The sequence below is a fragment of the Lepidochelys kempii genome, chromosome 3 (genome assembly GCF_965140285.1).
Source record: "Lepidochelys kempii isolate rLepKem1 chromosome 3, rLepKem1.hap1, whole genome shotgun sequence".
Lineage (NCBI taxonomy): Eukaryota > Metazoa > Chordata > Testudines > Cheloniidae > Lepidochelys > Lepidochelys kempii.
Genome location: NC_136382.1, coordinates 106,374,139 through 106,382,201, shown reverse-complemented (window position 1 = coordinate 106,382,201; position 8,063 = coordinate 106,374,139). Strand labels below are relative to the sequence as shown.

The 8,063-nt window shown below is 40.3% G+C and overlaps 1 protein-coding gene across 1 annotated transcript in view; it reads right to left on the bottom strand.

The window, feature by feature from the left end:
* The window catches only part of TNFAIP3 (TNF alpha induced protein 3), a 111,844-nt gene that overhangs the window by 72,565 nt on the left and 31,216 nt on the right, over positions 1–8,063 (bottom strand). The gene's annotated exons all lie outside the window — the stretch shown is intronic.

Here is an 8,063-nt window from a genome sequence, read left to right as displayed (position 1 = left end):
GGGTTTTTGCCCACAAAAGCTTATGCTGAAATAAATTTGTTAGTCTCTAAGGTGCCACAAGTACTCCTTGTTGTATATCCTGTTCAGTTACATTGGTACAACTAAATGGAGTTCAATGAATTGTGCTGACACATCTGAGAGGAAGATTTGGCTCAATGTCACATTCATTCCAAGAGTCTGAGGTTTGACATTGCACTTAGCACACTGAATGTCATTCATTCAGTAGCTGTGTTGTCATAATTACAAAGGTGTTGGCTGAAAATTTTCCTCCCACAGATGGCCATTGAAATAGTTCATAGTCTAGCACCATTTAACAGAGGCTAACACTGAGACCCGATCAAATCTGCAGACTGGCAGGAAAAACAGGTTTTTTTTAAGGGCTTCACTATTGATTTTTGTTAACTACAGTTTAAGAAAAATATCAAACTATGCATTACTAGGCCACCATTAATACAAGTGTAGGATTTATCCCAGTGCAAAAGCTACTCTAAGTAGCATTATAGTGCCTTATCAATCAATAGTATGGATCTCATTTTGCTAATGAATGTGGATTCAAGCATAAATCTTTATGTGGTATGAAGTCTGACTAACTCTTACAGTAGTCAGATGAAACTTTACGGAAAGGTGATACTTTTTTTGTGTATCTAGCCTTATTTTAGGTAATGTTTTGACCTTGTTTTTCAAGAACATAAGGTATGTTCATTTTTGAAGCTATGCTATGGTGTCAAATAAATGAAAAATGTGAAAACAAAAAATCCATGGGAAAATTTTTTCAGAAGTATGTAAGTGACTTAGGAGTCCTGACTTCCAATGAGACTTGAGGCTGGGATTTTCAGTTGTGTATAAGTGAGCTAGACACTCAACTTCCTCTGAAAGTCAATTGGAGCTAGGCATAATGAAAAAGAAGTCGGTGTGAGCTCAAAAGCTTGTCTCTTTCACCAATAGAATTTGGTCCAATAAAAAAGATATTACCTCACCCACCTTATCTCTCTAATATCCCGGGACAAACAGGGCTACAACAATGAAAGACCTTTCTTCTGTTCATGCTTGATATCTGTATCACACTCATCCTGTGTTATTCTGTGGCTCCACTTGTCTTTGGTGCAAGTGCTGTGCTGCTTATCAGTAGTCTGCATCCAGCCCCCCTGTTGTAACGTGTAACAGGCATCAGGCATGCCCAGAGCATGCCTACAGGATTGGGCCCTGCTGGTGAGATACATGGTCCCCTACTTAATTTGAGAATCCTTCTTTAGCATAAGGGAGGTTCTCTGAGCTGCTCACTAGTTGTGGGGCAGGATCAAGACTCAGGCAACTTTGCAAATGCTGACTGACAGAAACTTCATAGATTCTAAGGCCAGAAGGGACCATTGTGATCGTCTAGTATGACCAGCTGTCTAGGGGATGTCGGCTTCTGTGGGGTTACATGGCAGCTGAACAGCAGTTTTGAAAGTGTCAATGGCAGCTAAATTGTGGCATTAAGCACCTTAAAGAGGCAAATAGGCTCTAACTCACTTTTGAAAAGTTGACTGGAGCTCCTAAGTCACTTTTGAAAATGTTACTTGTGATCTTCCATCTGTCATCACAGCCCTCTCATGTGACCTGCTTCTTCATGGAGATATTCCATATATTTGTTTTATAGCACTCTACATACATTTCAAATTGTAGGAAACACTCATCTTCAGAATATTAACACAACATATTAGGGTGACCAAATGTCCCAATTTTACAGGGACAGTTCCGATTTTTGGGGCTTTTTCTTATATAGGCACCTATTACCCCCCACCCCAATCCCGATTTTTCGCACTTGCTATCTGGTCACCCTACAACAAATCTAGTTGCCCCCTTAATGTCATTTTTTATTGTTCCAGTGTGCATTTATCAGATCATGAATTACTGGAATGAGAAATCATAATGCAAATTTCCAGTAAAATTAAATCAAAGTACTTTTGAAGTTTGGTAAAGATATTGTAATAAAAATAATTACCAAAAAAGTAGTTAGATTTCTGTCTGACAGCTGGATAAGGTAGATTAGGGGACAAAAGAATGCACTTTCCATTAAAATATTGGAATAGATGGAGTCAGCTCTCCACCCTAAGGAGTGCTCTCTGCAGGCCGGTGTCTTGCCTGCCACTGGCTCCCATATCCCTCTTAGACCCCGGTGCCTGTTTACCCTGGGGTTCTGCTCCAGCAGTACCCTCACACTCTGGGTCTCCCCTCCTATCCCAGGGGAACCCCCAACCCTCTTTGTTATTTAAAACCTCTCCCAGGGCTGTTTTAACCCCTTCAGGGCCAGAGCGGGGTGACCACCCCGCTACAGCATTAGAGATAGCACTTTAGTTACTTTAACCAAGAAGAAAATCTACAGCTGTCTCTTTGAACATACTTTTTTAGAGAGCTAATTCCTGAGATGACCAGCAGGAAGTGCCGCGCCAGTGAGTTGTTGCTTCACTACAGATGCCTATTGCTTTTATTTTAAAACTGAGTCTCTTTAAACAAACTGAGAGACTTGAAATGAAGGATTAGATGGCTAAGTGGGTATTCACAGTTATAAGGAACCTTTTGCCAGTAGTTCAGTTTTCATCAGGATGACTGTGCCTGAAACTCAGACTGTTTGATGACCTATGTGAAATGACTTTATCCTTTCAGTCTAGTTTCACATTACAAAAATACACCATAAAAATGAGCATCCCTGGTGGAATGGCTCAACAACTTATCAAAACTTATCAAAACCTTATAACAAAATAGTGCTCAAAACCTTGCACTATTATAGCTCTATAATTAATGCCAGGCAATTGATTTTATGCAAAGTAGGTCTCATCAAACAAACCTGATTTTATTCTTTGAGGAGATTACGAGTTTGGTTAATAAAGGTAACTGTGTAGATGTTATATATTTAGACTTTTGTAAAGCATTTGACTTAGTACTGCATGATGCTCTGATTAAAAAAATAGCATTATACAATATCAATAAAGCACATATTAAATAGATTAAGAACTGGCTAACTGACAAATCTCAAAAGTACTTGTCAATGGAGAACCATCAGAGAATGGTGGTATTTCTAGTAAGGCTCTGCAGGATCGGTACTGATCCCGATGCTATTCCACATTTCCATCAATGATCTAGAAGTAAAAATAAATCACTGCTGACAAAATTTGCAAATGACACAAAGATTGGCAGAGTGATGAATAATGAGGAGGATTGGACAGTGATACAGAGCAATCTGGATCACTCGGTAAACTGGGCCCACTCAAATAAAATGCATTTTAAAAAAGCCAAATGCCAAGTTATACATCTAGGAACAAGGAATACAGGCCATACCTACAGAGGTGGGAGACTGTATCCTGGAAAGCAGTGAGTCTGAAAAGAGTTTAGGGATGTATTAGACCCCAATCTCACCATGAACTCCCAGTGTGATGCTGTGGCAAAAAAGGGATAATGCAATTCTTGGATGTATTAACAGGAGAGTGGGGAGGTGATTTTACCTCTAGAATAGCATTGGTGAGCTCAATACTGGAATCCAGTTGTGGTGTCCATGTTTTGAAAGGATGTTGAAAAATTGTAGTGTATGCAGAAAAGAGCCACAAAATTGATTTGAAGGCTGGATAAAATGCCTTACAGTGGAAGATTTAAAAATCTGTTTAGTTTATCAAAAAGAAGATTGAGAGGTGACTTGATTACAGTGTATAAGTACCTTCACGGGAAGAAAATACCAGGCACTAAAGGGCTCTTTAATCTAGAGGAGACGGGCATAACAAGAATCAATGGCCGGAAGCTGAAGCCAGACAAATTCAAATTGGAAATTAGGAACTTTTTTTTTTCTTAAACAGTGAGGGTGATTAACAAATTACCAAAGGAAGAGGTGGATTCTCCATCTCTTGATGGCTTCCAATCAAGATTGGATGCCATTCTCGAAGATAAAGTTTAGCCAAACATATTATGCTTTAGTCAAACACAGTTAATCGGCTCAGTCCAGGGGTAACTGAGTGAACTTTAAGGGCCTTGAAATACAGGAGGTCACACTAGATGATCTAATGGTCCTTTCTGGCCTTAAACTCTATGATAACATCTATTATTCTTCCCTTTAGGAAGAAAGTTTCCATTAGAGTAGGCGGCAGTTCCTGGATTATGATGATAAATCACTGTAGAAATAGACAACAGCAAGCAAGAAAGAAGGAGGTGATTATCACTGAGCTTCCCTGTTCATGTCAGAATGGTTTATTTTTGCCTCTCTTGATAACCTGGGAAATCTCAAAGTGGGCAAATACATCGGCTGTTTCCTGAACCTTCCAGCTGTAAGCAATGGCAGGTTAGGGTGTGCATTGCTTGATATATTTTAGGTATGGTGTGAGGCCTTGGGCCTAAAGTTAAGTGCTTTCAATGGACTGAAAGGGCACAAATAGCCATGTAATGTAAATCTTGTTGTGGCTTATTGCTGGTACAGTTTGTTAAAAAATGGCAGCAGATATTTTGGAACATTAACATGTTTAATTTGAAAAAGAAGGAATCTTATGTAGGTATCACTATGCCAGAAAAAATAGTTGCTTACAAAAACAAATTAGAGGGCCTATTTCAGCTCTCCCACCAGCTTTACACTGAAATAACTCCTCTGACCTTGGGGGAATTGCTCAGGTTCTAAACGGAGGTAAAGTGGAGGAAACCAAGCACAGATTGTTTAAGAACAGGAGCCTGAGTTGATCTCATACTAGTTTTATTTCAGTGGAGTAACATTTGGTTTATAGTGTGGCAACGTTTACCTAGGCCTGTCTTAGGTTGGGTGACCCTAGATCCCACATAATCCGGTTAAAAATAAGATTATTTAAAGCAGTAACTGAAAGCAAGAAAATGACATTTTTTTAAAATGTATTGATGCCTCAAGTTGGGTCATTTGTGGGGACTGAATCTTTTTCTAAAACAATGGTAAATTAACTTAGGGAAGAGTTAAAGCAGGTACAGTTAACATTTATATGACTGACTGACTGGGATGCAGTATTCTGTCCAGGGGTTTTATTTTTGTTCCATTGGTGTCTGTGATGGTGCATCTTCCCCCACTTCCCAGTCAGGAAAAGGCTAACGAACAGCTCTGGGATCAATCAGGACTAAATAGTTATACCTACAGAGCCTGCTTCACTTGGATAAATTAGCTTAAAAGGGAGAGTTTGTCACTAGGAGTGGAGGCAAACAGAAGAAAAGGTGCTATGCACCAGAGTTAGCAGACTCTTCCAACAGAGCTGCTGAGAGGAAGACAGCTTGTGAATCTCTGCTGCCAGCAAGGACTCATCAGACTGGGTGCAAGCAGTTCGCTGCCGGGAGGCACTGAAGATAAGCCCTGACTCTGAATCTAGCTGTACCCCATCTTCATAAACAAGATTCTTTTTTAACCACTTGGAGACTGAACATCCCAATAGCTGGAAGGACTTTTTGGAGTCCCAAATGTGACTAAAAAGAGCCCAGCCTATTTGGTACTTGAGAGAGAAAGACGTGACAACTTAATGAAATAAAGGAGAAGATGAGTTTCAGAAGGTGAAGATACAATGTGATCCCAACGGTTAGTCCTGCTGTTAGCAAGAAGCGAAGCCTATTCCCAATATAAATATTAAAATAATACTTTGCATTTCTTTTGGGCATTCTAAGGATATCCATGCCCTTCACAATCGGTAATTAATTTAGCCTCATTAGCATGCCTGTGAGGTAGGTGAATATTATTTCAATTTTACAAATGGGAAAAGTGAGACAGTCAACATCTGACTACTCAATGTTAAACAAACAGAGCGGGGGAGAAAATGAGATGGGAGGAAGCTGACATATAGACTTGCTCCATATTCTCTGTGTGGTGCAGTGTGACCCTAGAAAAGGGATGCCTGAGACACAGGCTAACTTCCAGCTATCCTGAGAGACCAAAACCCAACTGTTCCCTGGGGTTATTTCAACCCAAAGCTCTTGGTAACTTTTACTCTGTGCAAGGTGGTGTCAGGAAATAAATCAGGGGAGACACGGCCATCTGACCGATAGATGGGTGGCACAAACAGGACAACACAAGAGTGCTTTCACTTAAAGCTAAACTTTACTTAGTCTCAAGCACTTATACACACGTCTGCAAGAGGTTAGTAAAACACCCTCAACCCTTGATAATTACCAAAGCTGAGCGTGGCTCTCGAGTGGCAGCCCGTCTGCTGCTGGGAAAGGTAAGATGCATCCAGAGAGAGAGAGATCCAGTCCTGAAGAGTCCCACTACCTCAAACTTTTTCCCCTTATTTATACATTAGTAATAGAATGACATGTCCCTTAAAGAAACTTGCTAAGTAAGCAGTTTCAATGGTCAAGCGAGAGGTTCCTTCTGATTATTGATTAACCAGGTGTGGGTTTTTCCAGAGTTTGCAGCCTTGAGGCCCCAATAGACATTCCTGGGGCACATCCTGCTCTTCTAAGATGCATGTATCAGCAACTTCAACACAATTCTTATCAGGAAGGACGGGGAATCAAGCTGCCCTTTCTGTGGCACCCAAAACTCCCCCCTCCCCTCCTGCTTTGGTCAAACTGAGAGTGCTGAATGGCCAATTTACAGCCTGCTGACTTGGCTGCTTTTTAGCAATAAGCCATAGTGGTTTCAGGCACTTTACTGGTTTGCCAAAGTCTCCCCGTACACAGTGACTTTGATCATCTTGTCTAGGATTCAACCCCAAATATTACAGAAATGGTTCCAGCATTCCATTACACATGCTATCTTTAGAATGCCCTAGTGTAGCTGCAGACTGAAGAATTTGTTTGTTCCTTTTTCTGAAACTGCTGTTCTCTGCTTCACCCAACTCAAAACAATAGAGTGCTTTGAGTGCACAAGTTTAAAGCCCTGGCCCTTTCCACATCCATAGATAACCACTGAGTCCTTGCCAGTTTCTACTGACCTCCATCATTATCACTCTCCATGTTAGATTTAAGCCATGAAATCTATATACCTATTATTTCTAGAGCATCCACCACTCTATTTTCTATACACAGTTTTCTTCATTCTTTCATAAGATATTTAGAAAATCTATACTAGACTAATTTTTCTACTGTTTACAGGAAAAAGTCCTGATATGATTTATTTGAATTATATACAAAACTGAAAAGATTTATTTGTACCACATAGAAGGTTAAACACAGTAAAGGAAACATTATAATGAAAGAATATTATGAAATAAACCACAATACTGAGAACTAGATTACAGGCATTGGTAATGCAAGGAGGAAAAGAAGCTATAAAGAACACAAAAAGAGATAAAGCCCAGTCCTAATTGCTCTTGTCACCCTTTAACTTTGATAGGAGTTTAACTTGAATAAGGCATGTGTAAACAGTATACACATTATACATATAAAAGTAAATATACAACCTCATTTTTTGGGAACCTCATCTAGAGACTGGTGTCTCTGGCAGGTGAGAGCATTAAATCCTGGGTGACAGCAAGCCAAAGCACTGTTTCCCTATATAAACCATCAGACCTCCCTCACTTGCCCAAGCTCACTGAGAAGCTTGAGTGGAGACAGGTGACATTAGCCAGTCTTTCCCTAATGGTCTCACATAAAGTCACATAACTTTGGGTTTCATCAGCTTGGTGCTGGATGCATTTTTACAGACTAAATGGTGCTTTCCTCAGTACCTCTTGGGTGTCAAACAATTCCCTTTGTGAACTACAGATAGGCCCTAGGGTAGATAAAATTCAGGGATAATTAGATATTCTCTTGTTTTCATCACGTGAAATCAACTGTACAAGTCTTGAGTCATTATTCCCGCCATTACAGCATACCAGTTTCCGCCTAGTCACAAATGCAGGTCTGCACTCTGAGTAAGGGATTAAAGCATTTAAAAAAAGCAAGCCACCTAAAAATATGTTGTGTAATGATACAATGAAGAGTAGGAGTTTAGTTGGCATTTGTAGTAACAGTGTGGCCCTTGCTCACAATTTTGGCCCCTGCTGCCGGCAGCCTCATGATAGCACGAAAAGTTGCAGGAAAGTTTCAGACCAGTCAGGGGGAAAACTCCCTCCAGTTGGCTGCCTTCCCCACTTCCCTGCCTCCTGAGGAAGAAC